The sequence below is a fragment of the Podarcis erhardii genome (genome assembly GCF_964252035.2).
Source record: "Podarcis erhardii genome assembly, chromosome: 16".
NCBI lineage: Eukaryota > Metazoa > Chordata > Lepidosauria > Squamata > Lacertidae > Podarcis > Podarcis erhardii.
In genome coordinates, this window is record NC_138514.1 from 26,345,151 (window position 1) to 26,371,327 (window position 26,177).

A 26,177-nucleotide genomic window follows, 5' to 3' on the forward strand; every position below is an offset into this window, starting at 1 on the left:
GTTTGGATTTGATATCCCACTTTATCACTACTCGAAGGAGTCTCAAAGCGGCTAACAATCTCCTTTCCCTTCCTCCCCCACAACAAGCACTCTGTGAGGTGAGTGGGGCTGAGAGACTTCAGAGAAGTGTGACTGGCCCAAGGTCACCCAGCAGCTGCATGTGGAGGAGCGGAGACGCGAACCCGGTTACCCAGATTACGAGACTACCACTCTTAACCACTACACCACACTGGCTCTCTCACTGACCCTTGGGATCCCTGCCACCCTATGATTCCATGAAGCTCAAACATTAAAATGTGATGTGAGGGGATTTCTTCCCTGTCTCTAACGCAACTTGTTCATTGACTCAGTCTGAGCAAGGTAAGGGAGCTCCACATCTCTTGCCAAGCAAATGAGCCGTACCCGCCCTACCTAGGTCTGAGGGATGGTTCACAGTATTTTCCCCTTCCAGATTCCCATTTTCACACGTGTGAATAAGAGGCCAGTGCTTTGCTGAACGAGGACAAAGATGTTTACCATGCGCTGCTGGTGCTCAGCGACAGAAGTCAGCGAGGGTCGATCTGTGTAATGCAAGAGAGTGCTTCTGTATGTACAGTGTGCTCACTTATTGATGTTTTGAGTGTCTTCCCATTTCAGAGGGGAAAGCATCCAAGATGATTATGAGTTTCTCCCAGCCTGCTCCCTGCAAAGACCTCTGTAAATAAACATTAATAATGCACTGATCTCTCTCCGCCAGCCCCGGCTTGGCCACTGCTTTCAGGGATGATGCACGGAGTGTTCAAAGAAGGCTGTTGCAATAAGCCGTAAACATGAACAAAAGCGCAGGCTACATCATCAAATTCATCTTCCTGCTTGAATCCAGCAAAAGTCATTATATTCATAAGAACCTAAGAAGGACTTGCTAGATCAAGACAATGGCCCCTGTAGCCTAGCATCCTCTCCTCACAGTGGCCAACTGGATAGTCAGGATCTGAGTGCAAGAGCCCTTTCCTCTTCTGTGGCTTCCAGGTGTTGGTGTTCAGAAGCATTGCTGCCTCCAACCATGGTGGAAGGAATTGGGACCCTTGGGTGAATGAATTATCTGAGCCACTTCTTTTGGCAGGATGGTGCTGATTACTGGCTTAGCATAGGTTGACAGGGACATTCTGGGGACTTGTGCCATCGCCCAGAGAGAGGTTCATAGAATCATAGAATTGTAGAGTTGGAAGGGGTCCCGAGGATCATCTAGTCCAGCCCCCTGCACTGCAGCAAACCTTTGCCTAATGTGGGTCTTGAACCCACAACCCTGAGATTGAGAATCTTAAGTTCTACTTGACTGAGCTGGTTCAAGTTGCTAACTTTTGCTTCTGGTTCAGGGAAGAGTCAGAGGGAGCAGCTGTAAGACCCAAGCAAAAGAGCCATTTAATGAGCCAGGATTCCGCGAGAGACCCAGAAGCGATGGCGAAAATCCTGGCTGGTTTCAAATGAGCAGGGCAGGCACCATCAGCTCCTTCAAAGTGCTTCTTGATACTTGATAGGAATGAAAGGCACAAACAAGAGAAAGTTATGCCTCCTGCTGCTTTCCAGGAGAAATATTGTAAATTTCAATGCACACACAGACATGCCAAATTAAAAACAATGACGATGCAGTTTTAACATCATTGTTTAACTCACTTTCCAACTACTATTAGTCCAGCAGAATTATAAAGAGCACCTGACTACCTAAATATACTTTTGCAAAATCCATGCCTTGGAATAAACGGTAGGGACCATATATCCAAGCACTTCTTCTTAAGAACATAAGACGAGCCTCCTGGATCAGGCCTCTGGCTCATCTAGTCCGGTTTCCAGCAACTGGTATTCAGAAGCATTGCTGCCTCTGATTGTGGAGGCAGAGCAAAGCCAACAGGACCAGTTCCATAAATAGTCCTCTTCTTCTCCATGAATTTCTCCAATCCTCTTTTTAAAGCCATCCAAGTTGGTGGCCCTCACTGCCTCCTGTGGGAGGGAGTTCCATAGTTTAACTATGTGCTGGATGAAAAAGGGCTTCCTTTCACCTGTTCTGAATCTCCCAAACATTCAGCTTCATTGGATGTCCACAACTTCTAGTGTTATGAGAGAGGGAGAAAAACTTTCCTCTATCCACTTTCTCTATGCCAGAGGTCGGAAGCCTAAGGCCCATGGGCCGGAGGCAGCCCATGAGGGTCGTTTAACTGGCCCATGAGCCACCCCTGAACCGAGCCACCTGCTCGGTGAGTCCCTGTGCCCCGTGTTAAACCGGCACAGCGCAGCGTGGGGACTCTCTTCTGTGGCTCTGGAAATCGCTTCTGCGCATGCCCAACCGCTGGAAATCGCATCTGCGAATGTTTGCGGCACCGGAAATCGCTTCTGCGCATGCCCAGATGCTGGAAATCATGCCTACGCAGAAGCAGTTTCTGGCGTCGTGCTGCACTAGCCCAGCCCATGGAGGATCTCCGCAGGGGTGATCTGGCCCATGCCCGGTAAGCCTGTTAGAATTCTTGCTTCATGATTACAGTCATGGGATTTTTGTCTATCACATGACGGTGTATGTTTTGACTCCACAGAGTGGGAATTGACGGAGACAGGATGTTTGTGTTACTGTGTTCCGTGAAGTGGGACTATTGTCCTTTGCTCTTTTTCTCTTTGCTGTCTGATGCTAGAGAGAAAGAGGGAGCCATGTTGCAGTGCTCCGTGTGTGTTTATATGTAAATAAAGTAGATTAACCAAAATGCTGAGTTGCTGGGGTTCTGTTATGCAAGCTGCAAAGACCCTGTAGATCCCTAAGTGTGCCGATGTCTGTTGGCATCGGTCGCTGTGATGTTCGGGCTGAAGAAAGCTTTTAAGCTCCTGAATGAACAACCAGGAGGGATAGAACATGCCAGTCAGCCTTGCTGACCCCTGCTCTATGCTATGCATCATTTTATAAACTTCTATCCTGTCGCCTCTTTACTCGCCTCTTCTCTAAAGCCCCAAGCACTGCAACCATTCTTTGTAGGGGAGTTGCTCCTCTCACTTGATAATTTTGGTTGCCCTTTTCTGAACCTTTCCAAATTCTAGAATATCCCTTTTGAGGTGAGACAACCAAATGCGTACTCCAAATGTGGCTGCACCCAAGATTGTACATGTTCAAGGTGCATATTCCTGCCACACAAAAGTTCGCTTTTAATTGCAAGCTGAATCCACTTCCCCTCTCCTCCTTACCAATGACCCCCAGCCCTTCCTCGTCCCCCAAGCCCGTCTCATCCTAGCCATGCTGCTATAGCAGGATTTTCACGGTCTGGGTGTAGCAGGACTTCAAGGATAAGCCAGGGGCCCCTTTCCACAACATCAAACTCCTCATTCTCGCTGCAAATCTCCCCCCCAGCCAAATGTGAAATAGATGCGGAGCCACTCTAATGCTTTCTTCCCCCCCTTTTTTTTTTCCAAAAGAGGAATTAATTTTGCCTTTGCCTAAGTACTTGTCACTGCAAATTAATGTCTGTGATAGTGAAAATGACGAAGAAGCTGGGTCATTAGGCAAATTTTAATTAGAGGCTCAGATGTCCTTTGCTAATAAGATGCTACGTATATTTCATTTTTCGCTCTTGCGTCCATGGGCTTCTCTATCTCTCCCCCCATCCTCCTGCCCACCGTTTTGCCTAGATGGTGCCCACATATGCAAAGAATAGGGATGGAGCGGGGATCTGTTAAAAATGGATTTCTGCATGGGATTTGGGAGTTCTGAGCGAGCTTTGACGGCAACGGATTGCCTTTTGCCTCAGGCAGCCAATAATGCTCAAACTGCTCATGCACTGCTGGAAGATGGAACGGTAGCTCCAGTTGCATGATAGCTTCTCTTGCATGGACTCTCAAAATCACAGGTTCTTAGAGCTGGAAGGTACCATGAGGGTCATCTAGTCCAACCTCCTGCAAGGCAGGAATCTTTTGCCCAAGGTGGGGCTCGAACCAACAGCCATGAGATCAAGTATCTCATGCTCTAACAACTAAGCTATCCCTTTGTGTAACTATTCTAGCAAACGACGGAGGAGTGTGGGATTTCCGCCAACTCCTCTGACACCGATAGCCACTCACTTCCAAGCTAGCTATCAACAGCAGAGGATATGATATCCAGGCTGTTTGCCTGCCGCCATGGAGAAGACTTAAGATATAAATAGAATATTTGATATAAACAGAATATATTTATTGCATTATTCTTTATTATTATTTACCCACCCTTCCCTCTAAGTTGCAGGTTGCAACATTAAAGCCCAAGATGAAAACTAGAAATCAATCACAGAAACAAGTTGAGTCTTAAAAACAGACACCTCCAATGTCTAAAGACAGGATAAAGAGCTGCATCCTTCAGCTGTATATTGTGGGTTTGGGGAATGGTTAGTCACTAAATCAGATGAGTATACCTGAAGGAGCGTCTCCACCCCCATCATTCAACTGGGACACTGAGGTCCAGCTTCGAGGGCTTTCTGGCGGATCCCTCACTGTGAGAAGTGAGGTTACAGGGAACCAGGCAGAAGGCCTTCTCGGTGGTGGCGCCCACCCTGTGGAAACCCTCCCATCAGATGTCAAAGAAATAAACAACTATATGATATTTAGAAGACATCTGAAGTTTAGGGAAGTTTTTAATGACTGATGTTTTAATGTATTTTAAATCTTTTGTTGGAAGCCGCCCAGAGTGGCTGGGGAAACCCAGCCAGATGGGTGGGGTATAAATAAATCATCATCATCATCATCATCATCATAGAATTGTAGAGTTGGAAGGGACCGCAAGGGTCATCTAGTACAATCCCCTGCAATAAATGAATTGCGGCCAAAGAATCCCTGACAGACAGCCATCAAACTTCAAATGCAGCAGTCTACCACCTTCCAAGGGAATCTCTTCCTCTGTCAGCCGGCTCTCACCATCCGAAAGCTCTTCCTAATGTTGAGTCGGAATCTCCTATCTTGTCGTTTGACTCTATTGGTTTGTGTCCTACACTCTGGAGAACGAGGAAAAACAAGCTTGCACCATCTTCCATATGAAGAGAGAGGGAAATAGGTGTAGATAGCATACAATATGAAGGACGTGGGTGGTGCTGTGGTCTAAACCACTGAGTCTCTTGGGCTTGCCGATCAGAAGGTCAGCGGTTCGAATCCCTGCGACAGGGTAAGCTCCAGTTGCTCAGTCCCAGCTCCTGCCAACCTAGCAGTTCGAAAGCACACCAGTGTAAGTAGATAAATAGGTACCCCTCCGGCGGGAAGGCAAATGGTGTTTCCGTGTGCTGCTCTGGTTTCGCCAGAAGTGGCTCAGTCATGTTGGCCACATGACCCGGAAAAACTGTCTGTGGACAAATGCCGGCTCCCTCGGCCTGTAAAGCGAGATGAGCACCGCAATCCCAGAGTCGTTTGCAACTGGACTTAAGTGCCAGGGGTCCTTTACCTTTAACTTTTAAAAATACAATATGATGTATTTGAACATAATCCATGCATTTTGGAAAGATTGTGGATACCTTTGAGGTCTTCCATTAACACATCGGATATAAATTTGCTCGATAAATAAACAAAATACATTCCCACCAACACCACAAGCTAGGCTGGGTGGGGTGGGGATACATACACACATCCCAAAGCATTTTTTGGGAAGCTGGCAAAAATGACTGAAACATTTCTGTCCACCTCAAATGTAGCTGCAGCTGAAGACTGGCCTCTGTCGAAATGCACTTGTGTCCATGCGAGTGTGTTTTGTGTGCAGATCTTCTTCCCTCGTTCTCCTCCTCATTTGTTTCAGGCTGTCTGTGGTGCATTCAATTACGCCTATTAGGATGTGTTTTCCTACAAAGCATTGCCCACAGCACCCGTTAAGAGAGTTTATTTGAAAAAAGAAAGAAAGAAAAGAAATAAGAGAAAATTACCAGCGAGGCTTTTCACAGCTGAAGAAATAGCTCTCCTGACCTCTGGCTAATTTAAGTGTAGGGCCAGCAAGCTGAAAAAGAAAAAGGGGAAAAAAGGAATTAGTCATGAAAATTAGAACATTCTACCCAAGGCATAATATACAAAAAAAGTATGAATTCTTTGAGAGAGAGATCTTCTGGAGAGGAGGTGGTGGTGGTATGCGCAATTCTCATGAGTTACAACTGGAAGGAGGAGACTATTGTGGGAAGATAGTTTAGATATATGGCTGGTTATGACCTATAAAGCCCTTTACGGCTTAGCCCCAGGCTATCTGAAGGACCATATTCTCCTATATGAACCTGCCCAGGCTCTGGGATTGTCCGGGGAGGCTCCTCTCTCAGTCCTTCTGCCCTCATAGGCCAGTATGGTAGGGTTTGGGAGAGGGCCTTCTCGGTGGCTGCTCCCAGGCTTTGGAACTCCCTCCCTAGAGAAGCCAGACTGGCTCCCTCCTTGCTGCCCTTTTGTCAGCAGATGAAGACTGTTTCATTCTGACAGGCCTTTGGCAGCTGACTGGATTTTTTTAAAGGGTTTTTAATAGTTTTTATTATCTTTGTTTTAATAGATTTAAAATGTTTTATTTATTTATTTAATTCCATTAGGGTTTAATTACCGTATTTTTCGCTCTATAACACGCACCTGACCATAACACGCATGTAGTTTTTAGAGGAGGAAAATCCGTAGGCATGCCACCCGTAGGCATTCCCTCCATAACACGCACAGACATTTCCCCTTACTTTCTGGGAGGAAAAAAGTGAGTGCTATGGTGCAAAAAATACGGTACTTTTTAATTATTTTTTGGCAAAAAGAAGAGCAAAAACAGCAGACATTTTTTTGATTTCTGCCCAGGCACTGATAGTCAGCTCGATTCTGGGATATCGCGGACATATGCCAGCCCTACTTTTATATGTATCAAATCTGGACACCATATGTCTAGTGTCAAGTGATGCAGTTTAAAATAGCATTAGCTTTTTTTTGCTGCTGCATCACACTGTTGACTCATGTGAAACTTGTGAAACATGTACTGCTGCCAAGCCAGGTGTCCTCCATCTTATATTTGTGCGGCTGGTTTTCCTGCCTAAGTGCATGAAGCTCACTGGGTGACCTTGGGCCAGTCACTGTCTCTGAACCTAACCTACCTCACAGGGTTGTTATGGGGATTCGATGAAGAGGAGAACAATGTATGCCACTTTCAGCTTTTGGGAGAAAAAGCTGGGGTATAAATGCAAGGGGGGAAAAATGACGATGACGATGGTGGTGGTGGTGATGATTGAACCCTTTGACAGCCACCAACGCTTTTGCCTGTCTCTCCATCTCTTCTGCTCTTCTGCTGCAGCAGGAGATTCCCCACTTTCCCCCAAGTTCAGGGTTGTAACGACTGCAGAGGGAATAATGGGTGCGCTCTTCCCACCTTGGATCAAATCTATGCTTCCAGGTGCCATAAGAAAGCTGCTGAGATAGCGTAGGATAGTGCACACCCCAGAAATGATCTCTTTCAGCTTCTACAGGGTAATAAAGACTAGGACTAGCCGCCTGAGAATAAAGATTATCGTATTGTATTGTATCATATCATATCATAAGTGCGCCCAAGTGACATTCATAATGGCCAAGCTGACTCTGAACTGAGCAAACAGGAGTTTAGCCCAGTACCAATTCAGACTCACGGGTCTGTAGGTGCAAGAATCATGCAGAGCCGGGTGCCTTTCCCTGAGCACCTGCAAAGTGCCTTTCTTACAGGGAAACAGAACGGCAGCATGCAGAAGGAAGGAAAGTGCTTTGCAATTTTGCACAATCTGTGCGTGCCGCTGTCTCCCTGCCTACATGTCTCCCAACACCTCTCTTTTTAAAAAGCAGGCCTTTTTAGCGAACGTCGTCCCCCTCCCAGGAGAAAATTAAATTGAACTCCAAATTTACAGAACCTCCGTGCTGTTCAAACGGTAATGAATTAAGCTCTCTCTGACAGTTATATTGCGGGAGGAATAAGTACTTTTTAGCGGGGCAGGGGGAGAAAGAAATCATACTTCATATTGGGAAGTGTCTCCAATTTACATCCATTTAATCCTTCCATTTACTAATTTCCTTATGCCGCTCAGGTACTAAACCTCGGTTCTCTTTGCCAGCCGCATGACAGAGATTTGACTCACTTGGAGCCTCTCGGAGGTGTGAGGAAATAGTGTGTATGTGCAGGTGGGCGGAGGAACCATCCTTGAGGGGTCAGAGCATTCTGGAGGATGCTGAGCAGCTGAAGAGGAGCAAACTGTAGATTGCAAGCTCATTGGGTCAGAAACATCCTCCTTGCAATTGCTCCATAGAGCAGCCTGATCTTGGATACATGGGTTTTCTGCCCCTTAAAAGTGATGCACAAACATGTTTAAAGACAACCGGATAGCTCAGTTGGTTAGAGCATGGTACTGATAACACCAAGGTTGCAGGTTTGATCCCTGTAATGGTTGTAAGGGGTTACTTGTGCGTAAGTTGCCTTCAGTTTTGGTTAGATTGCCTGGCCAACCATGCTTTGGCTGACAGCTCACACACCGTGGCCGGTCAGTCACTTGCAGAATCCGTCAGTGGGCGTTTCTTGAACCTCTTCCAGCATAAGAGCTGTTTGACGCCAAGTCTCCTCCTACTTTCCCTGCGCGGAACTCGTCTGAGCAAGTAAGGGGAAGGCAGAGGCGTGTCTGCGCTCTCCTCACTAGTCTCGAGTGAAGGGTCTTGGAGACCTCTCTCCGAATCCTCCATTTCCCTCCCTTCTCTACCGGTGTTACGCTGAATTCCTTCCCCCCTGCTGGTCCCCTCTCCTGCATCGCTTTGGAGCCTTGCCTCCCCTTCTCGTTCTGATGTCAGTTCCCTGACAATCCCCATATGGGAAAGCTGCAGATTCCTGCATTGCAGAGGGTGGGACAAGATGGTCTTCAGGGTCCCTTCTAACACCACAATTCTATGATTCTAATCAAGGATGGGTCCAAGCTGACTTGTGTTTAGAACAGGGGTCAGCAAACTTTTTCAGCAGGGGGCTGGTCCACTGTGCCTCAGACCTTGTGGGGGGCCAGACTATATTTTGAAGGAAAAAAATGAACGCATTCCTATGCCCCACAAATAACCCAGAGATGCATTTTAAATAAAAGCACACATTCTACTCATGTAAAAGCACCAGGCAGGCCCACAAATAACCCAGAGATGCATTTTAAATAAAAGGACACATTCTACTCATGTAAAAACATGCTGATTCCCAGCCGGATTTAGAAGGCGATTGGGCTGGATCCGGCCCCCGGGCCTTAGCTTGCCTACCCATCAGAGCATGCCCCTGAGTTAAAGCAGAATGATCCCTGCTGGAGCTGCAGAAAATGAGCTGGCTTCATTTCCCGTGTGTGATGACCCTTTGAGTATTTGAAGATGGCTACCTTATCACCTCTCAGTCTTCTCTTCTCCAGGCTAAACATACCCATTTCCCTCAACTGTTCCTCATCAGGCTTGGTTTCCAGATCCTTCATCACCTTGGTCGCCCTCCTCTGCACAAGCTCCATGCATTCTTTTCTCGTTTTTAAAAAATGCAAATATGAAACCATTGCAAAAGACCCACAATATATTATCGATATATGTAAACATGAAATATAATTTCATAATGTGCATTCATACAAAGGCAGTTATGGTTTTAGAAGAGTGTCGTGGACAATTCTTAGCTTTGCTTGGTTGGTATTAAACTTTAAGCAGGGTATGAGATTTTACAAGCGACAAGGCTGTTCATTGTCCTAGAATGTTACATTCTGATAATTAACAGATTCTGCTTTTTCCAATCCATATGTCTGGTGCATATCAGTCAATATTTCTTTCATAATACATAATCCCCCCCCTCCCCCTGCTCATCTACCATACATTTTTTACACCTTTGCAGAATGTTAGCTGGTTTATCTGATTTTCCATTTTCTTGACATGACGAGTCTATCACACATTCTTCTGAACCCTTGAAAATGGTCCTGGTCTGGAGCCAACCCTCAGACAATAAAATAACATGCTTTGTTTATTTTTGAAGAGTCTGGGAGGAGATTGCATGAAATCTGGAATGCTATGACAAGGGTTAAAGACCACATGGACAGAGAGCTTGGGGAGATGAAAACTTCATTCATTCATTCATTGTATTTATATTACAGCTTTTCCTCCAAGGAGCTCCAACATAGTGTACATAGTTCTTCTCCCCATCCTTGTTTTATCTTCACAACAACCCTGTGAGGTAGGCTAGGCTGAAAGGCAATGATAGGCCCAAAGTCACCCATTGAGCTTTATGGCTAGGTATAGATTTGAACCCTGGTCTTTCCCAGGTCCTGGTCCAGCACTCTAACTACCATGCCACACTGCCTCTAAATTTTGACAGTGGGTAAGGTAGGGGGCTGGAGGGATAAGCTGGGGTGGGGTGGGGTGAGAAGGCATGGGTTTAGGAGATTGCTCCTTCCGATCGCATTCTTCAGAGAATTCAGTTAAGCATGAATTTACTTTTCTGAGTTCCAAAAATAAACCCCTCTTGTCTGTGGATAACCCTGGGAAATTGTCACCCAAACCCATACTTAAAGGGTTTGAATACCTATTCTGAAACCTGCATCGCCTACATGATTGCTGTTCTCACAGCGAGATGGTGACAATTCTTTGTTTTAAAAGGGAAAAGCCAACACAGGCCCCACAGACAGAGACAACGGAATTGGCAGAGAAGCAAACAGTGGAACTAGACTCCAGAAAGAATGCAAATCCATTAAAAGGCTTGGCAACTGAGAAGTTTTCGATCCCACAATGAAATGACAATATTCTTAGAATTTTATTCCTCACGGGTGGTAACCAACCAAGTCCTGTTTGGTGTAGACCCATTGAAATTAATGGATCCCAGTTAATCTAAGTTAGCCATATCCATTAATTTCAATGGGTGCACTTTGAGTAGGACTTAACTGGCTACAGACAAATATGAGCTGAATAAAGCAAATCTATCCTAGACCAAAGTGCAGTTGTCCTATGGAGTGCACTCTGCCGTGCTTTGCAAGAGAGTTCTTGGCTCAAAAGATGTGCCAAAATGCATCACAAAATGAATATATTTTTGGGATGAAATAGGTATAGGAAAGCACACCGTAAGAGATAATGTACCGGTATTTAAAAATATATGTTTTGTGTCCCAATGCATTAAAAAATGGGTTGTGGTGCATAGATAAATGCTGTTTTTTGTGTGCATATTCTAAATCAGGGGTTAGCAACCTTTTTACAGCTGTGGGCTGGTCCACCATCCCTCAGACCATGTGGTGGGCCGGACTATATTTTGAAAAAAACTATGAACAAATTCCTATGCCCCACAAATAACCCAGAGGTGCATTTTAAATAAAAGGACACATTCTACTCATTAAAAAACTCACTGATCCTGGACCGTGCACGGGCCAGAATCAAGAAGGCAATTGGGCAATTGGGCCACATTAGGCAATTAGGCAACCTTGGGCCTTAGGTTGCCTAAAGTAAAGGTAAAGGAACCCCTGACCATTAGGTCCAGTCATGGCCGACTCTGGGGTTGCGGCGCTCATCTCGCTTTATTGGCCGAGGGAGCTGGTGTACAGCTTCCGGGTCATGCGGCCAGCATGACTAAGCTGTTTCTGGCGAACCAGAGCAGCGCACGGAAACGCCATTTCCCTTCCCACTGGAGTGGTACCTATTTATTTACTTGCACTTTGATGTGCTTTCGAACTGCTAGGTTGGCAGGAGCAGGGACTGAGCAACGGGAGCTCACCCCGTCGTGGGGATTCAAACCGCCGACCTTCTGATTGGCAAGTCCTAGGCTTTGTGGTTTAATCCACGTCCCTTGTTCTAAATCCTACCGCGTGCCTACCCCTGTTCCAAATCCTCAGAAAAATGCAGGAAGCGGATTATGAATGCATGTATGCAGAACAGACTGGCGAAGGCATGCATGTGGAACAGACTGGTACTAGCCTGCTCTGTCCCCCTCTCATTAGAGATGCTTAATTCAAACAGGTGTAGCCGGAGCCTTTGCCTCTGCAAAACATTAATGGAACTTCCTGACATCATTATCTTGAGTGCCCACCGCCCGTTCCTCACTCAGCAGCTCAAATATTGAGTTCCAGCCAAGCCAGGAAGGGACGCTGGTCCATTTCCTTGATGAATGGATGCGTTCCAGAAAATGCCGAAGGATGCATAAGGAAATGGCTAGCCTCTCTAAGAGTTGGTAGAGATGCCGTCTTCTCCATTGCCTAGCTCAGCCTTGGCCAAGCTGCTGCCCTCTAGTGCCTATTGGACCACAACTCCCATCAGCCCCAGACTGCCACCCAACATTTCTTGGGTGGCAGTGAGAGGCTCACCATGAGAAGCACAGTTTCTTTAACTCGGCTGCCATTTTCCCCGCCACTCTGGGCAGCTCCCAACAGATTATTAAAAACATGATAAAACTTCAAACATTAAAAACTTCCCTAAACAGGGCTGCCTTCAGATGTCTTCTAAAAGTCAGATAGTTGTTTATTTCCTTGACATCTGATGGGAGGGCGTTCCACAGGGCAGGTGCCACTACCGAAGGCCCTCTGCCTGGTTCCCTGTAGCTTCACTTCTTGCAGTGAGGGAACCGCCAGAAGGACCTTGGAGCTGAATGATGGGGGTGAAGATGCTCCTTCAGGTATACTGGACTGAGGCCATTGAGGGCTTTCAAGGTCAGCACCAACACTTTGAATTGTGCTCGGAAACGTACTGGGAGCCAATGCAGGTCTTTCAGGACCGGTCTTATATGGTCTCGGTGGCCGCTCCCAGTCACCAGTCTAGCTGTTCCCCTTGACTCACATAGATGGGCAGGGGACAGGGGTAGATGGCTGGATCCCATGGGCAACTTGAGCCACAGCTCAAGCTTCTCGCCCATGCTGGCAGTGGAAGAGACTCAAACACAGAGGTAGAGGAGGGAGGAGAGAGAAGGAGAGGTCCGGTTGGGGTGATGGAAGCTGTGGCGGACCTATGTTACACCGGTGGATGTAGGAGGAGGAGCACCAAAGAGCGGGAAGGAAGAAGGGGGTGATGGAAGGTGAGGAAGTCACTCCTTCATCCTTCTCTCTATTGTCGCTCGTCCTGGGCTGGGCTCATCAGCTGCACCGACAGCAATGCAGCTACTATTTTGGGCTGGCCAACATCGAATACGTGGGGAAATGCATCCTGTTTGAAGTCCAAATGGGACAGAGGAAGCTTTTGTCCCAAAACAGGGTGGTCCTGTTTTTCTAGGGACATGTGGCAACGCTAATGGCTACTAGTCCTGATGGCTATTTTCTGCCTCCATGGTTGGAGGCAGTAATGCTTTTGAATACCAGTGGATGGAGAGCGCAGGAGACGAGTGGGCTCCTGCACTCAGGTCTTGCTTCCTGGTTTCCCGCACGCATCTGGTCAGCCCCTGTGAGCACAGGATGCTGGACTGAGTTCCTGCAGGCACTTCTTAGGTTCTTACATTGTGGCAGCCCTTCTGCCAGCATAGAACCACCGCTGGAGACCACCCAGATATTGAGCTGCACCGCTGCAAGCTCAAGGCCAGTGATCAAGGCCTCTGGTCAGCCTCCGCCTGCGTCCCTCCAGGGCTGTCGCTGAGATGTGCTGAACCCTCTCCCCCTCTCCCCTGATGGTCCTCATGCCAGCAAGCAGGCAGCCAAGCCCGCTCTGCAAACAGGAGTCTGCCCGCCAGAATGCCTCTCTCCATCCCCAAGGCCTGCAAATGGAAAATCAATGCTGTCTCCCATTGTCTCAGCAGCTGCCATTGATTTATGGCCTGGTTAAAAGGCCTTGATCGCCCACAATTATCAGGATTTTGCCTCCCCATTTCCTCACAGCCGTCCCCCACCCCACCCCTCCATGTCTCTGTCGGCTCCTGATCTTTGGGCAGGCTCCAGCTGGGGGCTCACAATTACTGCATCAGGGAGGGCCAGGTTAGAGGCAGACCCGGCTGATCTTTCTGGTGGTGCCTTTGTTTCTGCTGAATGCAGCTGTATCGAGCCACTCCGTGCAAAGGGGTGACCTCCAAAAGCCTCCTGCGTCTCTGCTCCCAGTAAAGGGCAGGCTCACGGATTCGAGAAAGGGATTATGGGGAGACAAAGGGGCAGGTGTGGATGCATACCGTTCAACATGTTGCCGGGGAAAAGCAGGACAGACATATTCCAGGGCCGTGCTCCCAGGTGAGTCACATGATGGACATGAGATTGCGGCACCCGAAACGGAATATCCCAATTTAAACGGGACAGTTGAGGGTCATAGCGGATGTAGCCCCACAATAGTAGACAGTCCCCCCCCAGACCTGGTCTGATGATTAAACATGGGGTGAACTTGCCAGGACCCCAGCTTTGACCTAAAGCAGGGGTCAGGAAACTTTTTCAGCTGGGGGCCGGTCCACTGTCCCTCAGACCTTGTGGGGGGCCGGACTATATTTTTTGGGGGGAAATGAACAAATTCCTATGCCCAACAAATAACCCAGAGATGCATTTTAAATAAAAGGACACATTCTATTCATGTGAAACACGCTGATTCCCAGTCCATCCACGGGCCGGATTTAGAAGGCGATTGGGCCAGATCTGGCCCCCGGGCCTTAGTTTGCCTACCCATGACCTAAAGCCTCTTAACGCTTGATGACCCCCTCTTGATGGCAGGTGGATGGCTTGGCTCTCCGAGTGGGGAGAAACTCCAGGGCTTCCAAGCGCTAACTAAGGGTCTGTTTCCATGGAATTACAGCCTCTCACCATGGGAGCAGAGTACAGTCGTCATGGCTAAGTAGTCATTGATAGTCTTATCCTTCACGAATTTCTCCATTCCTCTTTCAAACCATCCAAGTCGGTGGCCATCACTAACTCCTGTCAGAGGGAGTTCCATAGTTTAACTATGCGCTGCATGAAGAAATCTTTTCTCTGTACTGAATCTTCCAACATTCCGCTTCATTGGAGGTCCGTGATGTCTAGTTTAATGAGAGAGGGAGAAAGCCTTTTCTCCAACCACTTCCTCTATTCCACACCCCCTTAAAAAAAAATTAAAAATCTATCATGCCACCTCTTAAGGCTTGTCCACACTTCCGCTTTCCATGCTGGAAAAACCCAATTTTTACCTGGGTTTTCTGTGGAAAATCACTCCGACCCTGGCCTAGAAAGCATGAAACAAGCAGAAAACAACAACAACAATTTTGTTATTTATACCCCGCCCATCTAGCTGGGTTTCCCCAGCCACTCTGGCTGGCTCCCAACAGAATATTAAAAACACGATAAAACATCAGACACTAAAAACTTCTCTAAACAGGGCTGTCTTCAGATGTCTTCTAAAAGATCGATAGTTGTTTATTTCCTGGACATCTGATGGGAGGGTGTTCTACAGGGCAGGCACCACTACCAAGAAGGCCCTCTGCCTGGTTCCCTGTAACTTCACTTATCGCAGTGAGGGAACTGCCAGAAGGCCCTTGGTGCTGGACCTCAGTGTCCGGGCTGAACGATGGGGGTGGAAGTGCTCCTTCAGGTATACTGGGCCTAGGCCATTTAGGGCTTTAAAGGATATCACCAACACTTTGAATTGTGCTTGGAAACTGGAAGCCAATGTAGGTCTTTCCGGACTGGTGTTATATGGTCTTGGTGGCCACTCCCAGTCACTAGTCTAACTCCCACATTCTGGATTAGTTGTAGTTTCCGAGTCAGCTTCAAAAGTAGCCCCAAGTAGAGCGCACTGCAGTAGTCCAAGCGGGAGATAACTAGCATATGCACCACTCTGGCAAGACAGTCTGTGGGCCGGTAGGATCTCAGCCTGCGTACCAGATGGAGCTGGTAGACAGCCACCCTGGACACAGAATTGACCTGCGGCTCCATGACTGCTTGGACTCACACCTTCTAGGCATGGGACAAGAGAAGTGGGGACAGACCCTTCTTTGCCTTTTCTCTAAACTAAAAAGACCCAAATGCTGCAACATTTCCTCATAGGGGCATTACCTGACCATTGCAGTTGCCCTTTTTTGAACCTTTTCCAACTGTAAATATTCTTTTTGAGGTGGGGCCACCAGAACTGTTTGCAGTATTCCAAGTGCAGTTGCACCATGGATTTTTATTATATTGGCAGTTTTAATTTCAATTCCTTTCCTAATGACCCCAACATGGAATTTACCTTTTCCCCAGCTTCTGCAGCCAGGGGTAACAACTTCGTTGAGCTATCCACCATGACCCCAAGGTCAAATTTCTGGTCCATCACTGCCAGTTCAGGCCTGATGAGTGTCTAGGTGATGGCAGTTGTGGTCCATCTGCATGACCCCAGGAGTCCTCCATCACTGATCCAACCATAAGCCTACAGACCTCCCAGCTCTCAAGGCCAGCTACCCACAAGCTACTGCTCATTCAACCTGGTTGAAATACCATGACCTTAGATTCCTTTCATCAGCATGTGTGGCTCTTTTCTCACCTACATATTTATTTTTGAAATATGTGTGGGCAGTTTTGGCTGCGAAATGCATTAGAGGAACAGCTCATTGGCCTCTTATCTCACATGTGGTAATGAGCAGAAGTTAGGCCACCGAATGCTAATTGGATTTCTTTTTGCAGAGCAATAATAGTTCTGGTTTCATGAAGATCCTGAATCTGGAAACAGAAGTGCCCCCTCCACCCACCCCCATGGTTATCACCTTATGACAGAAAGCCCATTATTTGCTCGATGGTTGTCTAAAACACCTGATAACTGGGCCGTCTGGATCCATGGCTATTAGGGATTTGCGCTAGGCTGGAAGCTCTGATCTAGCAGACAATTCGTCAGATTGTTCCATAAGCAACCTCTTTTGTTACACAAGCTAAAATGTTCAAGTAGGCAGCGAACACATTAGATAACAAAACCCAGCCTCTGAATGTGGTAGGAGAGGTGGTGGCGGAGGTGGTAAAGATTCAGAAAGTTGAATATCACAAAAAGGGGCTGCTGAACTGATTCAGATGCACAAAAGAGAGATACAGGTATGACATGAGATGCTTAAAAATTCTAGGTTCAAGTATATCTGTTTCAGCCCTAGTAATGTTGCATAATGTGCTGGAGGAGTCATGGGCAGAAAGCAAGAAGATCCTGCTGAATCAGGCCGATGGCCCATCTAGTGCAGTACCTTCTTCTCACTGCGGCCAACCAGATGCCTGTAGGAAACCAGCAAGCAGGACCTGAGCCCAAGAGACTTCTCCCCTCTTGCAGTTTCCAGGAGCTGACCTTCAGAAGCATTGCTGCAGAGAATAACTGTCATGGCCAATGAGTGGCCTTTGATAGTCCTTTCCTCCATGAATTTGTCCAATCCTCTTTTAAAGCCATCTCGGTTGATGGCCATCCTTGCCAAGTCTCACAGGAGTGAGCTGGGTTGTATCCCATGCCAGCCCTGCTCAGAAAAGACCCATTGAAATGAATGAACATGACTAAAGTCCGTGCCTTCATTTCAAGGTGTCTAAGCCACCTGCCCCTAAAATGGTGGGAAATATTCTAGGCTACGTGAACAGAATAACAGTGTCCAGATGAAAGGAATTAATGGTACCACTCTATTCTGCCTTGGACAGACCATACCTGGAATACGGTGTCCAGTTCTGGGTACCACAGATTAAGAAGGATATTGACAGCTGGAACATGGACAGTGAAGGGTGACCAAGGTGATCAAAGATCTGGAAACCATGCCTTACGGGGAAAGGTTGAGGGAGCTGGGTATGTTAAGCCTGGAAAAGAGGAGACCGAGAGGAGATATGACTGCCACCTTCAAATATCTGGATGGCTGTCATGTGGAAGATGAGCAAGCTTGCTTTCTGCAGCTCCAAAGGACAGGACCTGAACCGATGGATTGAAATGACAAGATCGAGATTCCGATAAACTTTAGGAAGAACTTTATAATGTCTCTTTAAGAAGTCCCATGTTTTCTGGGGGATGGCAATCACCCACTGCATCTAAAAATTATTGATGGAAAAAACAGAAGAAATCCATTTCCCACTAGGAGAAATCTGATTTTTTTGTTTTGTTAAAAAACTGTTATTCTTTCTTCTTCTAACTCTCAACCATTCCACCCCCCCTCAAATTCTTAATCCATCCATCTCTTTCACATTATTAAATCCTATTGACTCTCACTGCTCCCTTTCCAAGTTCACATATAAGACAAAATAAGACTCAATGGACTTCCAGAGAAAAATGTTTATTGCAGGAGTGGGCCGGTTCATTTTTCATCATGGTTTTTGCACGATCAAAAACTCAATCAATTAAAATGCACATTTTTTGTTGTTGAATATAAACCAGGTCAGGAGGAGATAATGAGGCATCATTTTCTTTTAATGCCAGATATTTCAACTCCGTTCTGAAAGGTGAGTAAAAGACACTCAGTAGGAGGGGGAAGGCACAAGTCTATCTTGAATTGTAGATATGTGGAAAAGGGAATGATGCTTCCATTTTCCTCCCTCCAAAATACACCTGGCATTAGAGAAGGACAAAAAACGGTAAATTTCAGCTTCTCTCTGTTTCTCACCCCCTCCAGTCTCATACCAATCCTTTCCCCCTCTTTTGCTTCCCTTGCGAAAAACAAACTCTATATGAAAATCCGTACACAATTCTGTGCAGTGAGCTTCTCCTGTCTTAGAGGTGCCTTTTAGAAATAGTGGGAATCACTATTAAAGACAGAATTGCCAAGCATTTGGACACTTGAAATGCACTTTCGTACAAGACACAAGGGTCTTTTACTTAGACTCTGTGTTGGACTCCGAATTGTTTTTCTGTATGTTTCTTATTGCTAAATGGCATTGGGATGCTTTATGCGATGCGATTCAGAAATGAAATGAAGAGATGCGGCAGCTCATTGCTCACTGGTTGAACAGATGCCCCCTGGCTGGGTTCGATTCATCAAAAGAGGATCTCCAGCAACATTAAACCTTGGAGAGCCACTGCCAGCCAAGGTAGACCAGGGCTTGTGGTCATCACTATGCACCTGCAAAAGATAAACAAGCCCTCCAAAAACCATAATGCATGGAGACACTTGGTTCTCAATGGCTACCAGCCACAATCACTACACTCTGCTTCCACAGTTGGAAGCAGTAATGCTCCTGAATGCCAGTCACTGGAAACCACAGGAGGGGAGAGGGCTCTTGTGCTCAGATCCTGTTTGCAGGTTCCCCACAGGTTGGCCACTGTGAGAACAGGATGCTGGACTAAATGGGCCATTGGCCTGATCCAGCAGATGCTTCTTATGATCTTAGCTCTCTGGAACTCAGTCCCCCTTAGCTATGTGGTTCTATGGCATCACCCCTCCATTGCCCTTGACCACCTTCTTTCTTTCTCTAAGATGTTCAGCCCTGATCTGGGTTTCTGGGATTCCCACCTCTAGTGTAGTTGTTTAACAGTCAATCCCTCTTCACAGGGAGCTTTGGGAATTGTAGATCTGGGATGCGAACAAGGGTTCTCCTAACAGCTTTCAGCATCCTCAACGAACCCCAGAATTCTTTGGGAGAAGCCTTGGCGGTTTAGAGTGGTACCCTAGTGCTTGGAGTGTGTGATGTGATTGTGGCCTAACTTTTGGGATTGGGGGTGGGTCAATGCAGCCAGGAAGAAAGAGATGGTTGTAGAGATGCTATCTCTGCCAAAGGGATCTGAGGAGAGGCACTTTCACTCAGCCTTATGTGCAAACTTCCCCCCAAGGAGGAACTCTGAAAGACGAGCTCAAGGTGCAAGCAGATGGATGTGTGGGTTAATAAGCCTTTTTGGGAGCAATTGTTCTGCAAGGATCCTGCACTGCCTTGGAGAGACAGAGGCACTTGAAAAAGCAACTTGAGTCTGGCTTAAGCTGGTTATCTGCCCTGATTTGCATAATGATTATGCAAACGGTACTTTGCATAATGCCACTATGATCTACAGTCACATTAGTTTTTTATTGTGGGGAGAGAGAGAGAGAGAGAGAGAGAGAGAGAGAGAGATGGGAGCAGCTGCCCATTCTCTCACTAACAATTTTGCCTCCCTCTCTGTGGCCCAGAGGCTGCTGGGAAAATTGCAACCATTTGTCTTTCAGGAGGAGAAACTCCTGGAGATTCCAGGTGGTGAATTGGGGACGGAGGAAAGGGTGCCACGTTTGGGGCTTTTTAGATTAGAGAAAAGGTGAGTTAAGCGGTGACATGATAGAATTTTATAAAAATTATGCGTGGCATGGAGAAAGCAGATAGAGACAAGTTTTTCCTCTCTCGTGAGACTAGAATTCATGAGCATTCAATGAAGCTGGAAAATTAGGGACAGGCAGAAGAAAGTGAGCCTTTATGCAGCGATAGTTGAAATTATGGAACTCGCACCCTCAGGAGGCAGTGATGGCAACCAACTTGGATGGCCTGGCCTCCCCCAACCCCCAACTCTGGAAAAACGCATGGAGAATAAGGCTTTTAATGGCTGTTAGTCCTTACTGCCATGCTCTGTTTCCTTGGCCAGAGTTATTAATGCTTCTGAATGTCAGTTGCTGGAAACCACAAGAGGGGAGAATGCTCTTGGGCTTGGGGGTTTCACCTTGGTGCATCTGGTTGTCACCTGTGAGAACAGGATGCTGGCTTGCTCCATTGGCCTGATCCAGCAGGTCTCTCTTCTATCTGTATTTGAGAAGTCCAATATGGGATATAAGGGACAAAGCAACCCTACAGGTAAAGCTGTTCCCAAGGCACCAAGGTTTCTAAGAGGGAAAACCTCAGCTGAAGTGACTCTCTTTTTGCTTCTGTCCCTGCTCACCCTCTGTGTGACTGCTGAGCAGGATCTTCTCAGAGGCTGCAAAGGAAATGTTTGCCATTGAGAGAGAGAGAACTTTTGAGAGCCTTCATGCACTGCATCAAAGCTATGTAGGGGGTGATTTATGGGACTGCTTAATTTATGTTAGAATTTGCAGCACAGCCCTTTCCAGATTAGTTAGGCAGCATATTAAATGCCTGTTATGGATGTATAATTGCAATAGCCAATGGGTAATAAATAAAAGAAAAAAACAGGGGGGGAAGGAACAAATGTCCTAGTACTAATAGCTTCTTTGCATCAAGAATGTGACCAGGGGGGCAGGGTGGTGTGTAACCCGTGTGTATGAGCAGAGAGGCTCTGGGTGGCTTCCTGTTCCTTCTTTCACACACAGAGTAGACCTAGGCTCATAGAATCATAGAAGTGTAGAGTCAGAAGGGATCCCAAGGGTGACCTAGTCCAACTCGCTGCAATGCAGGAAGCATGGATGAAGAATCCAAGACAGATGGGGCCATCCAACCTCTGTTGGAAACTCTCCAGTGAAGGAGAGTCCACCACATTCTGAGGTAGGCAGTTCCACTGTCAAACAGCTCTTAACTTTCAGAAAGTTCTTCCTGTGCTTTAGTCATAATCTTCTTTCTTGCCATTGGAATCCTCTGGTTTGGATCGTTCCTTCTGGAGGAGGATAAAATAAGCTTGTTGGACCCCAGCACTCCCAGAGCCTACATGCCAAATGTGTGGGATGTTGAAACACATAGCAGTCAAGTACAACATTCCTAGAGTGGACATGAGGAGGGATGTTTGGTCCAGCCAGTAGAAAACTTCCTGTTTCCTCCTGGGCTGGGACAAACTTCCTCTACATGTGACCAGAGATGGGCATGACCTTACCTGTTCAGGTGACAAAAGGACCAGGAACAAAGCTCCCCCCCCCGACTCCATTCCTCAAAGAAGCAACAGCTCTTCAGCTAGAGGTGCTGTGTTGGCTATCAGCCAACAAGGGACAAAGGAACTATCTCCTTATGGGATAGATTCCACGTGTGTATACTTTTGTAACCAAAGTCTGCCTTCAGGGATCCATCTGTGAAGTGAATGAATGTGAGTAAACTACTTCTATACTTTTTTTACGCAAGATTGTGTCTTGTCTATTCTTTTAATAAGGGGGAGAAAAGGGAATTGCCAGAAATATCTTATTGAGAAGCTCAAACAAGCTTACAACAAGCTAACCACTGTGCATTTAAAAGGGGAATGTTAAAACTCTGCTAAGTTGCAGAACTTGCTAGTGCAAGTTAGGAAGGATATTATTAAACAATAAATCCACCCTCTCTTGCCTCCCTGAACATTCACACAAAACGGGCCTTGCGAGGTGGAGAGCTTAAAGCCACTTTTCACACTAGGTAACCCAAGTGGACCTGGTGCAAAAACAGACTGTAAGCTCTCCACCTTGTTTGGATTTAACACACAATTTCAAGTAGCCTGCCTTCAACCATGTACGGCTGAAATCGTGAACCTTAGATGCACATAAGATGTTTTGGGAATTATAGGGAAAGAACTACCTAAATTGTATAGAAATTTATTCATGTATGTGACTACAGTGGCAAGAATGTTACTTGCCCCCAAATGGAAAGAAACAGAAGTCCCAGCAAAGGAAGAATGGATACAAAAACTTATGGAATATGCAGAAATGGTGAAACTTACCGGAAGAATAAGAAATCAAGATAACAAACTTTTTATAAAAGAATGGAAATGGTTTATGGACTACAGTATTTACATATAAATTGTAAACAGATAAGAACACCGGCAGGATTATTGTAACAACCTGCAGTTTCACATAAGAGTATAAGAGTATATATTTAAAGAAGATGAACAAATGAGCAAATTAGGTTGATTTGGATCTGCAGAAGATATTAAAAATAAATTTAAGGAACAGCAGAAGGAGGGAAAACTGTGGGAGGCAGTGGAAGACAGAAGTGCCTGGTGTGCTCTGGTCCATGGGGTCACAAAGAGTCGGACACGACTAAACGACTAAACAAAGAAGGAGGGAAAGGAAGTCAAGTTTTGAAATGTCAAAATGATTGTAAAATCAATGAAATGTATAAAATTAGTGAAATGTATAAACTTGAAAAGTATAATTATTATTTTTTAAAAAATATGCACATAAGATGTGATTGTGCTGTATATGCAAATGAAACCCTTTATTCTAAAGACACCATTGTCTCTGTTGACATTCATTCCAAAGGAACCGAACACCGGATAAGAGCAGGAACCTCTGGAGTCTCTTGCTGCTTGGAGACTGGGGTGGCAGTAACAATGTGTGTGTGTGTGTTTGTGTGTGTGTGTAGAGAGAGAGAGAGAGAGAGAGAGAGAGAGAGAGAGATAGCCCCATCAGAACAAGATGGCATTGACTTTAGCCGATTAAGCATTACATTAAACCCATTAAAATTTGCAGCCCTTGTTATATCGAGAAGGACATACACATGAGCTGAGTGGACAGAGAGGAAAGCGAAGCGAAGCCAGGCTCCCCTCCTGTGTCAGAAGCTTCTGATTGGAAAATGTGAGCCGGTTTCTCCTCAATCACTCTGCAAATTGATGCTGTTAAATTGGCGTAACCCCTGTGTGCAGAAAACTCCTCCATTAGCTCCTGCTTGTCAGAAATCTGCCTGGAAGGGGGAGAGATATTCTCTCCTCCCCAAAGCTGACTGACAACAGGCAACAGGCTAACGTGATAACCGGAGCTTGACATTCTCTCCCTGGCAGAAGGCGGTCAAGCTGAGGATGCCGTCATCCACGGACGCCTGGGCACGGCTTCCTCCCTCCATCATTGTCGATTACCTCGGAACTTATCGAGAAAGAAAAGTTTTGATCCCGTAATAATTGTGCTCCCAGCCACCCAGAGCTCTCCAAGATACACAGGCAGCAAAGACTGCACTGCAAGGCATCTGCTGATTTCCAAAACCTTGCACCTTCACCCATTGCAACATTCCCATGTTTAGGGAAGCTTTTAATGTTTGATGCATTACTGTAGTTCAATATTTTCTTGAAAGCCACCCAGAGTGGCTGGGGAGGCTCACCTATTATTATTATTATTATTATTATTATTATTATTATTATTATCCCATGAATCTAATGCAGTCATAACATAAGGACATAAGAAGAGTTTGCTGGATCAGGCCAGCGGCCCACTGAGTCCGGCATCCTTTTTCTCACAGCCAGAAGCCCCAATGGGAAACCCACAAGCAGGATCTGAGCCCATGAGCCCTCTCCCCTCTTGCCGTTTCCTGCAACTGGTATTCCGAGGCATTGCTGACTCTGACTGTGAAGTCAAAGCACAGCCATTGTGGCTGGTAGACACTGATAGCCAACTATTCCATGATTTTCTCCAACCCTCGTTGAAAGTCATCTAGGTTGGTGGCCCTCACTGCCTCTTGTGGGAGAGAGTTCCGTAGTCTAACTAATATGCATGCATTTGACAGAGGAGAGTTTTCATGGATTTTAATGCATTGATTTGCTTATTCTTACATGTATATCCCACCTTTCCTCTGGGGAGCTCAAGGTGGCCTATGTGGAGCTCACCTCTCTCGTTATTAACATCACAACGACCTTGTTGGGTAGGGCAGGCAGAGAACTGGCAAGTGGCCTGGAGTTGCCTGGACCTGTCCCAGTTCCAACCCACCCTGTTTCCCGGCAGATTTTTAAGGGGAAACCACTAGAAAGGTTCAGAAAAGGACAACCTGGTTCTAGTCTCCTAGAGTCCAGCAAGCTTAACAACTGCACCACCGCCTGGGTGTAGTTTTAGGGACATTTTTTTTTTTTTTTGTATAAAATTTAAATGGGGATTTGGAAGTTCCTGCTCATTGCGAAACATCTGGAGGATTTAGAGGAAAGTGGAAAAGGCGGGCAAGACCACCAGTATTGGCAAACCTTTTTAGTTTTAAGCCTAATAAGCTTTAGCAAGAAACTGAAATAGATCCCGACAGATGGCAGGAGGTAAAATTTTCTTGGACAGGGAATGTGTTGATCATAAAAACAAATGTGCTTCCACGGGTCATTTTTCTATTTCTAACTGTTTCTCTGCAGGTGACCCTTCAATATTGACCAAAAAACAAACAAACAAAATAATAGCTTTGGAGTTTTTAATTGGCTGGTTAAAAAAGGAAGTGTCACAGCCAGGGCATTATGTCAGCCAGTGAGATCAGGAGCACAACACTTCCCATGTTTTAAATGACCTGGAAAGGCTGCAGTTCTGACCAACATAACTGCATGTTTCACTGCAGATAAAGGAACTTAGGGTTTATCCACAGTTACCTTTCCTTTGTGCTTTCCAGGCACCGTCCATGCTTAAAAGCTCCATGACAGATTGCTTGTTTCTTTGCTCTGGAGCTTTCCCCACAAAAATCTCATTCTTCACCACTGAATCGGAGCAAAAAGCAGTCCATGGAAAACCCAAATTGCTGTTTGTTGTGCTTCAGCTTTAAAGAGTGGGCTTTCATGAGAAATGATCTGGGGTGGAAAAGAAACAGTGCTCAGACTCAGACCCTGCGCCTGGAAAGCATGAGGCAAAAGGTAAGGGGTGGATAAGCCCTAAGCTAGTCCACACATTCGAAGCACCATGACAAACTCTACACGTGTCCCTATTTTCCAGAGACAGTCCCAGATTTACAGAAGCTGTCCAAGTTTCTGATTTGATCTTGGAATGTCCCGCTTTTCCTTAGGACGTTCCTATTTTCATTGGAGAAATGTTGGAGGGCGTCCCTATTTTCATTCAGTAATAATAAGAATAAGAATAATTTTATTATTTATACCTCCTTGGCTAAGGGGTCACATAACTCCATACCCTCCAAGTTTTCTCCAATGAAAACATAGACGTTCTAAGGGGTGCGGGTGGCGTTGTAGGTTAAACCACAGAGCCTAGGACTTGCCAATCAGAAGGTCGGTGGTTCGAATCCCCGCGATGGGGTGAGCTCCCGTTGCTTGGTCCCTGCTCCTGCCAACCTAGCAGTTCGAAAGCATGTCAAAGTGCAAGTAGATAAATAGGTACCACTCCGACGGGAAGGTAAACGGCGTTTCTGTGCGCTGCTCTGGTTCGCCAGAAACAGCTTAGTCCTGCTGGCCACATGACCTGGAAGCTGTATGCCTGCTCCCTCGGCCAATAAAGTGAGATGAGCGCCACAACCCCAGAGTCGGCCTCGACTGGACCTAATGGTTAGGGGTCCCTTTACCTTTACCTTTAAGGCAGAGTAGGACATTTCAGGATCATATCAGAAACCGGGACTCTCCCTGGAAAACCGGGACTCTTGGAGGGTTTGCATTCCTGGTCAACAGTCTGGCTGCAATTCTTTGAGCCAGTTGGCATTTCTGAACACTTTTCAAAGGCAGCTTCATGTAGAGAGCATTGCAGGAGTAGATGGGCCTTTGGCTTGATCCAGCAAGGCATCTTTTTTAAAAAAAACCTCCTCATGTTAATTAAGCTGTGCTGTTAGGGATGGAATGAATTTCCATCACCCTGCTCCTTTATTTCCCTCTGGGTTTGCTCTGCCCTGAGATCCACTGCT